At 35.7% G+C, this 15,092-nt stretch overlaps 1 protein-coding gene across 1 annotated transcript in view; it reads left to right on the top strand.

The window, feature by feature from the left end:
• SBF2 (SET binding factor 2) overlaps nt 1-15,092 on the top strand; it is a gene marked incomplete at its 5' end in the record, with an annotated part of 451,091 nt that overhangs the window by 81,110 nt on the left and 354,889 nt on the right. The window lies entirely within an intron of this gene.

Genomic DNA, 15,092 nt, shown 5'->3' with positions numbered 1-15,092 from the left:
ATCAGTAAGTGCTTCAAGTCGACTTTCAGCAAGCAAGGTTGTGTCATCTGCATATCACAGGTTGTTAATGAGTCTTCCTCCAATCCTGATGCCATGTTCTTTTCAAATAGTCCAGCTTCTCGGATTGTTTGTTCAGCATACAGATTGAATAAGTATGGTTAAAGGGTACAATCCTGACGCATACCTCTCCTGACTTTAAACCATGCAGTATCCCCTTATTCTTTTCAAATGACTGCCTCTTAATCTATGTACAGATTCCTCATGAGCACAATTAAGTGTTCTGGAATTCCTGTTCTTTGAAATGTCCGTAACTTGTTATGATCCACACAGTCGAATGACTTTGCGTAGTCAATAAAACACAGGTAAACGTATTTCTGGTATTCTTTGCTTTCAGCCAAGATCCATCTGTCGTCAGCAATGATATCGTCTATTCCACATCCTCTTCTGAATCCTGCTTGAATTTTTGTCAGCTCTCTGTCGATGTACTACTGCAACTGTTTTTGAATGATCTTCAGCAAAATTTTACTTGCGTGTGATATTAATGATAATGTTTGATAGTTTCCGCATTCTTTTGGATCGTCTTTCTTTGGAATAGGCATAAATATGAATCTCTTCCATTTGGTTGGCCAGATAGCTGTTTTCCAAATTTCTTGGCATAGACAAGTAAGAACTTGCAGTGCTGCATCCATTTATTGAAACATCTGAATTGGTATTCTTTCAATTCCTGGAGCCTTATTTTCCGCCAGTGTCTTCCGTGTAGCTTGGACTTCTTACTTCAGTACCATCGGTTCTTGATCATATGCTACCTTCTGAAATGGCTGAAGGTCAACCAATTCTTTTTGGTATAGTGACTCTGTGTATTCCTTTCATCTTCTTTTGATGCTTCCTGTGTCACTAGATATTTTCCCTGTAGAGTCCTTCAATATTGCAACTCAAGGCTTGGATTTTTTTCTTCAGTTCTTTCTGCTTGAGAAATGCCAAGTGTGTTCCACCCTTTTGGGTTTCTAACTCCATGTCTTTGCACATTTCAGTATAATACTTTACTTTGTCTTCTTGAGCTATCCTTTGAAATATTCTGTTCAGTTCTTTTACTTCATCATTTTTTCTTCCTTTCGCTTTAGCTACTCTGCGTTCAAGAGCAAGTTTCAGTCTCCTCTGACATCCATTTTGGTCTTTTCTTTCTTTCTAATGACCTCTAGCTTTCTTCATGTGCGATGCCCTTCCACAACTCATCTGGTCTTCGGCCATTAGTCTTGTGAGAGTACCAGCCCCTATTTACCTCTTCTGTCTTGTAGCTGAAGCTTAAGGTGATTTTTCCCCCCTCCTTCTTATTATGTGAAAAAATATTTCTTTATCTAAACAGTGTTAAGGCTTTATATGTAAATGTCTCCAGGAGAAATCATAAACTTTTCCAAATTCATATTAGATCCTTTCTTAAAAACAATTGGATTGAGAGAGGTAGTACTTACAGAAAAAGGACAGATAGGGGAGGGTTCTAGGAAAGAAGCAGCCTGAGTCTGGAATGGAAGAAGCAAACCAGTCTTACCTGGCAGTTTTGTCTATTACCTAGTCTTAATTCAGCCATTACCTCTCTATGCATGATTATCTTCTCTTCTCAGTGCCAATTCCTGTCTCTAGCTGGATACTGTTACTTGAATGTTGTCTTTACCTCAAATGCACTCCATCTAAAATTCATTTTACCTTTCAAACTGGGTCTTCCTCCTACATGTTTCTATTAGTAGATGTCTTTTCCCTGCAGCCTAATACCAGGTGTACTTTACAGTATCTAGAAGTTTAAGAAATGTTTGTTGAATTGGTAAATGTATTATAATTTAACATTTTTGTACAGAATATTAAATGAGGACATCAGACACACAAATTCGATTATATTTTACACCATAATTTTATTGGAACTTTGTGTTGGCTCTTTTTCTCCTTGTTTTCTTAACCTCAAAGTATGTTGTTACTGTTAGGTGCTGTTGAGTCAGTTTTGACTTGTAGTGACCCTGTGTACAACAGAATGAGCGTACAACAGAACGAAACACTGCCTGGTCCTGTGTCGTCCTCACAGTTGTTGCTATGTTTGAGTCCATGTTGTAGCCACTGTGTCAGCCCATCTTGTTGAGGGTCTTCATCTTTTTTGTGGACCCTCTCCTTTACCAAGTAGGATGTTCTTCTTGAGGGATTAATCCCTCCGGACAACATGTCTAAAGTATGTGAGATGAAATCTCGCCATCCTTGCTTCTACGCAGCATTCTGGCTATACTTCTTCCAAGACAGATTTGTTTGTTCTTCTCTCAGTCCTTGGTATATTCAATATTCTTCGCCAACACCATAATTCAGAGACATCAATTCTTTGGTCTTACTTGTTCATTGTCCAGCTTTTGCATGTATATGAAGTGATTGAAAATACCATGGCTTGGGTGAGGCACATTCTAGTCCTCAATGTGACGTCTTTGCTTTTTTACATTTTAAATAGGTCTTTTGCGGCGGATTTGTCCAGGGTAATACGTTGCTTGATGTATGCTTGTATTTAAAATGTCAGTTTTAATAGAAAAATCATTCTGTGGTCTTTATTTTAGCTTGAATGCCAGAAGTATTGTTTAGAATAAACTTTAGTGGGCAGTACCCCTTGGAGCCCTGGTGGCACAGTGCTTAAGAGCTCAGCTGCTAACCGAAAGGTTGGTAGTTTGAATCCACCAGCCACTCCTTGGAAACCCTATGGGGCATATCTATCCTGTCCTGTAGGGTCGCTATGAGTCGGAAGTGACTTGATGTAAATGGACTTGGGCTGGAAAGTACCCCTGCAATTGATGGCAAAATCTAGTATTATATTTCATATAGTCATCATCATTTTGGACTACTAGAATTTAAATTTATGTATTTTATTTTCAGACCTGTATTAATCTACCCAAAATCTATTAGGTTGTATGTGTTGTAGAACCTTTATTAAAGAAATGCAAGAGAAGAAGGATCTAAAAGAATGAAGCTATGTTCTTTTGAGATCTTTAAGGGTTTATTCTTGAAAAGATAAGAATAATTTATAATGAGGATATACATGGAATGGAAAGAGTCTCATTATGGTGGACACAGGTGTTGTCGTACTTGGTGTCATAAAACGTAATGCTCAACTACAGAGTGACCTTTGGCAAATCATTTTTGGTCTCTGCCCATGTTTAACTCTTGTCAAATGGTGAATCTAATTGACCTACCTATTTTCACAAGGCTGTCTAGGGGATTAACATGAATGTGCTTCGTAAATTGTAATTGGTGTACAATTATAACAACAGTCCTCTACCTTGGTGTGGTATATTAGAATCACCTGGGGAGTTGCTTAAACCATATTGATACTCAGGCCTACCTGCTAAGAGATTCTAATTTATGTGATTTGGGTTACAGCTCTGGCATTGATATTTTAAAAGGCCTCTCCTGTGATTCTATAGTATAGTCAAGGTTGAGAGCCACTAAATAAGCATAAGAACATAAGGAATTATAAGGCAAGCTACTAGATAGGTGATTTTACATCCTGGAAATAATTTCCAGGAGATTAAATGTTCTTTTATTTCCATATTGTTAAACTCTAATTTACTTGTCAATCAATAATTTATTAATTCAGCCTCCAGAGTTGAAATCAGAGAACTGTTTTAATAGATAAATGAAGAAATTTGTAAAAACAAACATCGAGTTTTCTCATGAATGGTTTTCACCAATGCGTACAGGGTAACAATGCATCATTTGGTAAAGAATTTTTAAATCTACCTTTAACTTTGCGGCGGCATACATAAAGTTACACAGATATTTATTTAAGCTAATCTTTTGGTTTATTTGAAAGATTAAGTTCAGTTCAGCTGGAATTGTGGTTATCATTGCTTATACCTCCGTCTTTTTTATCTGTACGTGTATCTAAATTCTCACTTTTTCTGAATTTTTCTAAATGAAATTTGTCTCTAGTTTGTTGTTGATCCTAATATTTACACATGAGAATCATAAATGTTAAATAAATATAATTGATGGAAAAGGAAGTGGAGCAGGGAATACTGAAAAAAAATTATTACAGAGTTTTAGCAAATATGTCACAAACTGGGGATTCAGAAAAAGTAGAAGTCATATTCAGTAAATTGTATTAGTTAATAATACAGCTATCACTTTAATTGTTGGAGCCAGGAGTTTCTATTTAAATATATGAGAATATTAAACTATTTCTTTAAAACATTGTTCAGCCCTGAGCATTGCAAAATATCAACTGGCAGGATATTAACTTGGAACAGCAGCTGTTCTTTTTTTAGTAGCCTTTTTCCTGCAGATGTGACTTTAACGGAGGAAGATGTTATTCTTGTTTATTTGTACTCCAGCAGGTAATCAACAGTAGAAGTAAAGATAAGAGTCATTTTTTAAATGAACTCGGGTTAATTTAGAAATAGAGGGTATACAACTGTTTAGAAATGTTTGTGATTTATAGTGCACGTATCATCTCTGATTTTTTTGGGAAACAGATACATTTAACTTTTTTCCTAAAATGGGGGATAAAAATTGATGTTAGCGTCTCTTTTACCCAGTGATCACATGATATTAGAAAAACAGGATATATGGTGCAACTAAATATTATGTTTTATAGAATTAAAATGAAAAAACACCTTATAAATGCCTTTTCCCTAAATATATTAGAAATGTACATTTTTTGTTCACATTTTAAAGTTTGATATTAAGCCAGAATTAAGTTTCTTTAAGCTAAATTAGATAATATTTCTTTAAAATTATTTATAAAGATTACTACCTGGATGATTGGGAAGTTGACCCAGATTTACCTATATATGTGTATTTGCTTCTAACTTTTGTCCTGACACTTGACTTTCTGCATTTTTCCTTTGTTGTACTCCAGCCCCTATTGTAATCTGGAATGCAAAAAGAACTTCCAGGAAGGACATAAGTATTACTTTAAAAATGTACAAATAGGGGTAGAGTCATCAGTCAGTGACTAAGGATAGCTGAATTCAATTTTGCTGATGTTTAAATTGTCTAATGTCCTGTCTTTCAGTGACACCAACATTTGGCATTCAATATTTGGGATTGTGCATAAGGTGAAAGGAAAGGTGAATTCTAATAATGAATCAAGGCAGGAACTGAAAGAGGCATTTGTTTATTTCTCTAGCTTGCTTTGTAATAATGTCAGTTGTTTCAGTGAATAACCAAGATACAGTGACATGAGGAATTGCACGTTGCTTGTGAGATGCAGAATGACATTATGAGAACTGCCAAAATTCTTTTCATTTATCATGAATTCCAGAAAGAGAACTTCTGACCAGAAGTATCACATTCCTTTTTTTTTTTTTTTTTTAAACTAAACACTATTCATTCTTTAGGAAATACAGCATTCCAGCTTCACTCGAAATCCCAAATGGAATCATATTGCATGGTTGTAATCAGGGGAGAAAAAAGATGTAAATAGCACCCAAGAGAGATTCTTAATACCGCTTTACCAAGTTAAAATACAACTTTATGTCTCTAAGCAAGTCTGCCTTCCCCCGCCCCATAGTTATCACGCCTAATTTATATTGGTACTTTACATCAAAGTTTGTAAGTTTTCAATCTAATTGGGAGAGAGAAATATCAGTGGATTAACATGCAAGAAGCAGAAGTATATAATGGGCCTGATTTGTGGTTTTATTTTTTATATTAAGTTAAAATGCAAAATAGGACGTGTTGGATATATATCTTTTGTTTTGCTTTTTGTTTCATGTGTCAACACTGTGTTAAAGGGAAAGGATCACTAAACTGGATTTTTGACCAGGTTGAGCTATTTAACTCTTTGATATACAGACACTTCATTTAATTTCTCTGAGATTTAGTTTCCTATCTTTGAAATCCTTCTTTTCTTTCTAATATAATTTCTCTTCTCTACTGGAGGATGATGGATGATGTTTTCGATATTCTCAAGGCTCTTAAGATGTAAGTTAGGAAAGAATAATAGTTTAGAAACAAATAAATAGGTAAGTGCCCTTGGTAATGTATATAATAGTGTCTCTAGCTACAATAAAAACCAAACCAAACCATTGCCCTTGAGTCAGTTCTGGCTCTTAGCGACCCTATAGGACAGAGAACTGCCCCATAGAGTTTCCAAGTCTATAATCTTTACAGAAGCAGACTGCCACCTCTTTCTCCTGCGGAGCACGGCTGGTGAGTTCAAACTGCTGACCTTTCAACTAGCCACTGAGTGCTTTAACCACTGTGCCACCAAGGCTCTTTCTGGCTCCAGTGCCAGGAGAGGATTTATGTATCAGGAAAAACTCAGATACCCTCTTCCAAACCTTCCAGTGATAGAATAATTTTCTGAAACACTGCTTTTGTCTAAAACACTGCTTTTGTCACATTACGCCTTCATTCAAGAATCTATAATAGCTTCTTCTTTTTTTAATTTTTAAGATAATATTTTATTGTGTTTTTGGTGATAGTTTACACGGCAGTTTAGGTTTCCATTCAACAGTTTGTACACAAGTTGTTCCACGACATTGGTTACATTCTTCACAATGCATGAATATTCTCATTATTTCTGTTCTGGTTGTTTCATTCATATTTAATTTTAATATTCTTGTATCCTCATTAACTGAATACTAAGGATCTAGTACAAAAAAGATACATTGACACTTTAAAGTATGTATGATTCAGGTCTCAGTTCAGATGCCATGTCTTGAGGGAGGCCTCCCTAGGCCATACCAATGAGAGGAGCCCCCACCCTCAGCCACAACTGTATCACTTTGTTTTAGTTTCTCCATGGCATCACCACCAGCTGGATCATCTTTTATTTGTACATTTACTTATTTGTCTCCCCTGAATAGAATGTAAGTTCCATGAGGGCAGGGGCCACGTTTATCTTGTTTAACGCTGAACACCCAGTGACTCACAGTGCCTGGGAAATAGAGGCTAGTTGCCATCAAGTCTACTTCTAATGTTGGTGACCTTATGCTCCTAATTAAAAAAAACAAAAAACAAAACCACAGCGCAACAATGAAGTACATTAGGATTTGAACTGAGCTTGAAGGGTAGATGGGGTTTTTTTAACTAGGAAGCAAAACCTGGGAACTTAACTGATCAAGACAGGATTATAAGAGAAATGAGGACTCGCTGAAAGTAACTGACCTGACAGAAGTAGTGTGCTCAGGGCATGGCAGTGAGGAAAACTTGGAATTAAAATTGGAATCAGATAATGGAGTGCCTTGAAAGTTGTGTAGATGAGTTTGTATTTGAATTAGGAACAATAAGAAGCTTTTAATAGATTCTTGAATGAAGGTAGTGTGATGTGACAAAAGCAATGTTTTAGAAAATTAATCTGTTGGAAGGTTTGGAAGAGAGTGAGTTTTTCCTGGTGCATAAATCCTCTTCTGGCACTGGAATTAAAAAATGTTTCAGATTTCTCATTTTCCACCGTATTTAATTGTCTTACCTGGTATGTGACAGTCAACTTTATATGTATATATTCTTACTTTCTGCTTCAGAGCAACATCACACTATGATCTTATTTAAAAATTTAAGAGACAAGTAGGGATTCAAATTTGAATTAAAATTCAGTCATGCTTGGCTCTATAAATGCAGATACCTTAACTAAAGTAGTATTTAGATGAACAGATACTTAATGTGCACAAATATGTTTGTAGTGACATTATAACTTAATTTTCTGTGTCATCGCCAGCAGGTTTCTTTTGACATTAGTTGGAAGATCCATCCTGATTGTAAAAACACTAAGGTATGAAAAATATGTCTTAGAATTGAGGATATATGGTATTTTCATAATGCTTACTGCAGTGTTATGTGTCTAGTAGATTCAGAGTCTCAATTAATATTGTATACTAATAATTAAAGCACTAAAAAAGGTGGGGATAGTGATAGGATTTAATATCCAAAATTAACAGGAAACAAAAAAGATAGTTACCAAGAAGAGGAAATCAGATATATGTACTCATAAAGAATAGTGAGAGTGTAGTGTTATTTCTGTGTACGCACATGAGCCAACAGCTTTGGACCTTAGAACTATATGTTTAAAATGAGGTTTAAAATCTACTCTATCTCTTTACCAGAGTGATTGTAAGGAATGTATGTATTTGCTCATTGAAGCCAGGAATTTCAACAATGATTAAGTCACTCATATCATAATTAGAATAACATTAAAAAAAAAAAATAAAAAACCTCTCTGTATGTAAATACCCATAAAACCAAACTCATTGCCATTGAGTTGATTCCAACTCATAGCAACCCTATAGGACAGAGTAGAATTGCCCCATAGGGTTTCCAAGGAGCAGCTGGTGGATTCGAACTACTGACCTTTTGGTTAGCAGCCAAGCTCTTAACCACTGTGCCACCAGGGCTCCATACATGTAATAGTTCATACAAACTCGAATGTGTATATGAATGCTTTTCCCATCTCCCTGATCTGGGACCATTCGAATGGCTGGGGGCCTGGCCAAAGCAAATGCTCAGCAACCTGTCATGTAGGTGTATTTCCATAGCTTAGGAAGAATAAGGCTCCCGTAGGATAAAACAACCTCTGCTTAAGTTTATACACATTATAAACCATAGAACAAACCACCATGCAGAAGACAGACACAATAAGCAACAAACTATGCACAACAAGAACTGGATATAATAGAAAAATCTTAAAAAAGAGACTATAAAACAAATTTGTTTAAAATGATTAGAGATAAAAGAAGAAATAGGAACCATAGTGGGAAACCTGTGCTATATGAAAGAGGAACAGGAAGATTTAAAAGACCAAAAATGCTTAGAAAAGCGGGGGGCGGGGGGATTAAAACGTTAATGGATAGATTTATGTTTTCATTTAACAGACTTTTTGTGTGCCATAACATAATTCTTACTATGTCAAACAGCAGAGTATAGTAATTTTTTTTTTTTTTTTTTTAATATCTCTAGTTTTCTTTTTTTGGCTTTAACAGAAGTTTATTCTCTCACGGTTTGGGAGGCTAGAAGTTCCAAATTCAGGGTTCCATCTCCAGCGGAAGGCTTTCTCTTTCTGTTGGCTCTGGGGGAAGGTCCTTGTCATCAATCTTTCCCTGGTCATAGGAGCTTCTTAGCACAGGGACCGTGGATCCAAAGGATGCGTGCACTCCTGTCTCCTCTTGCTTGGTGGTAATGAGGTCCCTCTGTCTCTCACTTCTCTCTTTCATATCACAAAAGAGAATGACTCAAGATACAATCTAATCTTGTAGATTGAGTCCTGCCTCATTAACATAACTGTCTCTAATCCTGCCTCACTAACATCACAGAAGTAGGATTTACAACACATAGGAAAATCACATCAGATGACAAAATGGTGGACAGTCACACAGTACTGGGAATCATGGCCTATGGAAGTTGACACACATTTTTGAGGGACACAATTCAATCCATAACACACTTTCTCTCTTGCTAAACTAGAACTTCCTTGAGAACCCCTTTGGTCTGGAACACATTCAGTGCTCCATGAATATTAATTGAAGCAACACATTCAGATTTTTCCCCTAGCTCCACCAGTTATCAGCCACCTTTAGTAAACAGACCAAAGATGACAAGTTTTCTTTGGCACACAGTTTCCTTGTCACTGACCTTTAACACCCTCTGCCTTGTGTGCCCACAGCTGCTTTCATGAGCTGCTACCTGGTACGCCTTGTCAATATTCTGCTTGACAAAAATCATCCCCCTCCCCAAATTCATGTATTTATTTATTTATTGTACTTTAGATGAAGTTTTACAGAGAAAATTAGTTTCTCATTAAACAATTAATACACATACTGTTTTGTGACATTGGTTGCCAGCCCCACTACACGTCAACACTCTCCCCTTCTCGACATTGGGTTCCTCATTACCAGCTTTCATCTCCCCTCTGCCTTCTTGACCTTGCCCCTGGGCTGGTCTTGTTTTGTTTTATAGGACTGTCTAATCTTTGGCTGAAGAATGAGCAGAGTATAATCATTTGAAGAGAGAATTGGTTAACTGCAAGAGTGATTTATCATCCAAAAAACAGCACAGAGATAGATGAAAAAAAAAAAAGTAAGCAATGTTAAGAATATGGAAGACAGAATAAGAGGGTCCAACTTACGTCTAATAGGAGTTTAAGAAAGACGAGAATGGGTAAGAGACAATATCTGAAAGGAAGACAATGACTATAAATTGTCCAGAATTAAAGAAAAGCATGAAATCTCAGATTTAAGAAGCATACTGAGTTCTAAAGAAGATGCATAAATATAAATCCAAACAGTAAAAATAGCTAAATTAATTAATGCTTATGTGCCAAGTATCTTCTAAGTACTTTACATGTCTTATCTCCTTTACTCCCTTCAGTAATCCTTTGAAGGTGGTACTATTTGTATTCCTATTTCAAAACTGAAGAAACTGAGACCTAGAGAAGTTGAATAACTTACCTAAGACCACATAACTTAGTAAATGGTGGAGCCAGTATTTGAACTCGGACAATCTCCTTGGCAAAATTGATCAAGAAACAAAAGAAGTACACACTAACAATATTAGGAGTGCAGAGGGCACATTTTGAGATTTTAAAAATTATAATAGCAACTTGGAACAGCTTTATTCTAAAAATACGAAAATTTAGAAGTTTCAGTTTTCTAGAAAAATATAAATTACAAAAGTTGACTAAAAAGAAATAGAAAATCTGAGAAGAACTCAAACCATTAAACAAATATGCTTATTAGTTTAAAAAAAAAAAAACACAAAAAAACTATGTATAAGAGAAGCAGTAGTCCCAGTTATTTCACTGGTGAATGTTACCAAATTGTCTAACAATAAGTCAACTCTGTCTTATATGAAACATTCCAGAAGATGAAAAATTCAAACTTTTCCTCAGTTGCACTCATCCCAGCACTAATTAATTTGTTTCTTACTGCCCCTCTAGAATGTAACTTACACAAGGGCAAGGATCATGTCTTGCTTATTTTCCAGCTGCATCTTTAGCACTTAGTGAAAAACCTGGCATGTGGTAGGCTCTCAGTAAATATTTGTTGACAGATACAAGATACAGTAATATTCTAACTAATGTTTAAAAAGTTTTAGAAAATGTTCATAATTTTATTCTCTTTCCTGTTTGACCTATCATAATTCCTATAGAGATATATCAGTTGAAGCAAGTTTGTTTATATGTTGATGTTTTATGATTTATTCTCTGCAAATATTTTATAAGGTTTTAATAAAAATACATAAAATTTACAAAGCATACCATTTTAAACATGTCTATTATTATCAAAGAATGATCTCAGGCAACCACAACAGTGCTTTGTTACTTTTTAAAAATAATTTGTTAGAGGAAAAGATAACACAAAAAACTCTTCTCTGATCTGCCTCATAAGTACACAAATTTAGTACACTTTTTACTTATTTATTCTTCGGCCTGTTTTCAGCATACTTAGTTGAACATTGACTCAATTAATTAATAAGGAACCTTCTCCTATATTTTTTTTTCATGCACTTTATTATTTAAAAAGTTATGTCAGATTTAAATGATTTTGCTTTCTCTAATCTTACTTCTTTGGTGTACTCTTTTTGGTTGTATGTTCTGTTTTTTGAACCTTCTAATTTTCTTTTCCCCAAAGATATGTTTGCTGACTGACTTATTAAAGGTTGCAGTTATCCTTATCTGATAGTATATGCCAGATTTACTCTTGGATTTTTTTGTTTTGCTTTCATGAGTTTAAAGAAGGGAAAAAGCCGGATGTGTTTCAGAAGTCAGTGGTTCAATCTGATTATATATGGAATGTGACATTTTATAGTTCATGGCTAGTCTCATTCATACTTTATTTCTTGAAGTTAGACACTTCATCCTTCTGTGCTTCAGAGTAACATTTATTTCATTCAAATTCAAATTTGAAGTTGAAATGAAACTTGTAAGTGATTTCTTCTTAAATGAATAGATTTTGCTCTTGATAGAATTTTTTTTAATAGTAAAAAAATTCTTTAACTGAACACCTTTAAGTTAAATTTTTATTCTTAATTTATTTATATCTAAAATCCAACCACAGTTACTCATTTCTAGAGAGGAATTCTTAGAGAAGCTGAAGAATTCTTGGAACAACACTATGTTTGGGGGTAAAAGGATCTATTTCTCATACTTTATTGTATTAGAAAAGAAGAACTGTTTCTGTGATTTGAATGCTTGTACAGTTTTACTGAAGCCCAAAGCATGTATATTCTTATTTACTACTTGACACTTATGTCTGATGCATATAGAAAATCGTTTCCATTCCTTAAATAAAAAAGTAATTACTTTAAAAATATTTCATACCTAGCAAAGTATCTTTTTTTAGTTTAGAATTTAAATTCTTGGAGTAACCCTAACCTATTTCTTTTCTTTTTTTAAAATTTTTTATTGTATTTTTGCTGAAAGTTTACACAGCAAATTAGGTTCCCATTTAACAATTTTTATTCAAATTGTTCCTTAACATTGGTTACAATTGTCACAATATATCAACATTCTCATTTCCATTCTCTTTGTTTTTTTCCCCTTGATCTAGCTTCCCTTCTCCTCCTTGCCTTCTCATCTTTGCTCTTGGGTAAATGCTGACTGTTTGGTCTCATAGTTGATTAAGGGACCCATAACTCATGGATGATACTGTCTGTTCTATAAGCCAGTCTGTTATTTGGCTGAAAGATGACCTCCAGGAGTGGCTTCAGTTCTAAGTTCAAAGGGTATTAACAAGGCAGTATCACAGGGACTCCTCTAGTCTCTATTGGTCCAGAAGGTCTGGCCTTTTTCAGGAATTTGAGTTTTGTTCTACATTTAATCATAAACTACTTCTGTGAAATCATTTATAATTCTATTTTTGTTAAAATTAACATGTGTTACTAGATTTAACCACCATGCATCTGTCATTTTGTTGTACTGTGGTGGCTTGCGTGTTGCTGTGATACTGGAAGGTTTGCCACTGGTGATTCAAATACCAGCAGGGTCACCCTTGGTGGACAGGTTTCCATGGAGCTTCCAGACTCAGACAGACTGGGAAGAAGGACCTGGCAGTATACATCTGAAAAAATTGGCCACTGAGAACCTTATGAATAGCAGTGGAACATTGTCTGATATAGTGCCGGAAAATGAGTCCCTCAGACTGGAAGGCACTCAGAATATGACTGGGAATTGCCTCCTCAAAGTAGAGTCGACGTGAAAGGAGTCAAGCTTTTGGGACTTTAAGTTGCTGATGTGGCATGACTCAAAATGAGAAGAAACAGCTGCAAACATCCATTAATAATTGGAACGTGGAATGTCAAAGTATAGATCTAGGAAAACTGAAAGTCATCAGAAATGGAATGGACCACATTAAGATCGATATCCTAGACATTAGTGAGCTGAAATGGACTAGTATTGGCCATTTTGAATCGGACAGTCATATGGTCTGCTATGCTGGGAATGAAAAATTGAAGAGGAAGTGCGGCACATTCATTGTCAAAAAGAACATTTCAAGATCTAACCTGAAGTACAATGCTGTCAGTGATAGGGTAATATCCATATGTCTACAAGGAAGACCAGTTAATACAACTCTTACTTAAATTTACTCACCAATCACTAAGGCCAAAGATGAAGACACTGAAGATTTTTACCAACTTCTGCAGTCTGAAATTGATCAAATGTGCAATCAAGATACATTGATAATTACTGGTGATTGGAATGTGAAAGTTGGAAACGAAGAAGTAGGATTAGTAGTTGGAAAATATGGCCTTGGTGATAGATACAACACAGGAGATTGCGTGATAGAATTTTGTAAGACCAATGACTTCTTCATTGCAAGTACCTTTTTTCACCAACATAAATGGCAGCTATACACATGGACCTTGCCAGCTGTAATATGCAGGAATCAAATTGCCTACATCTTTGGAAAGACATTATGGAAAAGCTCATTATCATCAGTCAGAACAAGGCCAGGGGCCGACTGTGGAACAGGCCATCAATTGCTCATATGCAGGTTCAAGCTGAAGTAGAAGAAAATCAGAACAAGTCCATGGAGCCAAAGTATGACCTTGAGTGTGTCCTACCTGAATTTAGAGACCATCTCAGGAATAGATTTGACGCATTGAACACTAATAACAAGACCAGGCGAGTTGTGAAATGACATCAAGGGCACATGCATGAAGAAAGCAAGAGGTCATTGAAAAGACAGGAAATAAAGAAAAGACCAAAATAGATGTCAGAAGAGACTCTGAAACTTGCTCTTGAATGTCAGGTAGCTAAAGTGAATGGAAGAAATGTTGAAGTAAAACATCTGAACAGATTTCAAAGGGTGGCTCGAGAAGACAAAGTACTATAATGACATGTGCAAAGACCTAGAGTTAGAAAATGAAAAGGGCAGAACATGCTTGGCATTTCTCAACGTGAAAGAACTGAAGAAAAAATTCAATCCTTGCATTACAATATTGAAGGATTCTATGGAGAAAATACTGAATGATGCAGGAAGCATCAAAAGATGGAAGGAATCCACAGAGTCACTGCACCAAAAAGAATTGGTCGATGTTCAGCCATTTCAGGAGGTGGCATCTGATCGAGAACCAGTGGTACTAAAGGAGGAAATCCAAGCTGCACTGAAGCCATTGGTGAAAAAAAGGCTGCAGGAATTTACGGAATACCTATTGAGATGTTTCAACAAAAGGATATAGTGCTAGGAGTGCTCACTTGTCTATGCCAAGAAATTCGGAGGACAGCTGCCTGACCAGCTGACTAGAAGAGATCCATATTTGTGTTCATTCCAAAGAAAGGTGATCTAGTGGAAAGCGGAAATTATCGAACAATATCATTTGTGTCATACACAAGTAAAATTATGCTGAAAATCATAATAAGCAGTTGCAACAGTATGTCGACCAGGAACTGCCAGAAATTCAAGCTGGATTCAGAAGAGGACATAGAACAAGGGATATCATTGCTGATGTCAGATGGATCATGACTGAAAGCAGAGAATACAAGAAAGATGTTTACCTGTGTTTTGTTGACTATGCAAAGGCATTCAACTGGTGTGAATAATAATAAATTATGAGTAACACTTCGAAGAATGGGAATCCCAGAACACTTAATTGTGCTCATGCAGAACCTGTACATAGACCAAGAGGCAGTCGTT

Source organism: Trichechus manatus, unplaced genomic scaffold (genome assembly GCF_000243295.1).
Source record: "Trichechus manatus latirostris isolate Lorelei unplaced genomic scaffold, TriManLat1.0 scaffold00006, whole genome shotgun sequence".
Classification (NCBI taxonomy): Eukaryota; Metazoa; Chordata; class Mammalia; order Sirenia; family Trichechidae; genus Trichechus; species Trichechus manatus.
Note: the sequence above shows the minus strand (reverse complement) of the source record. Positions and strands in the feature narration are given on the sequence as shown.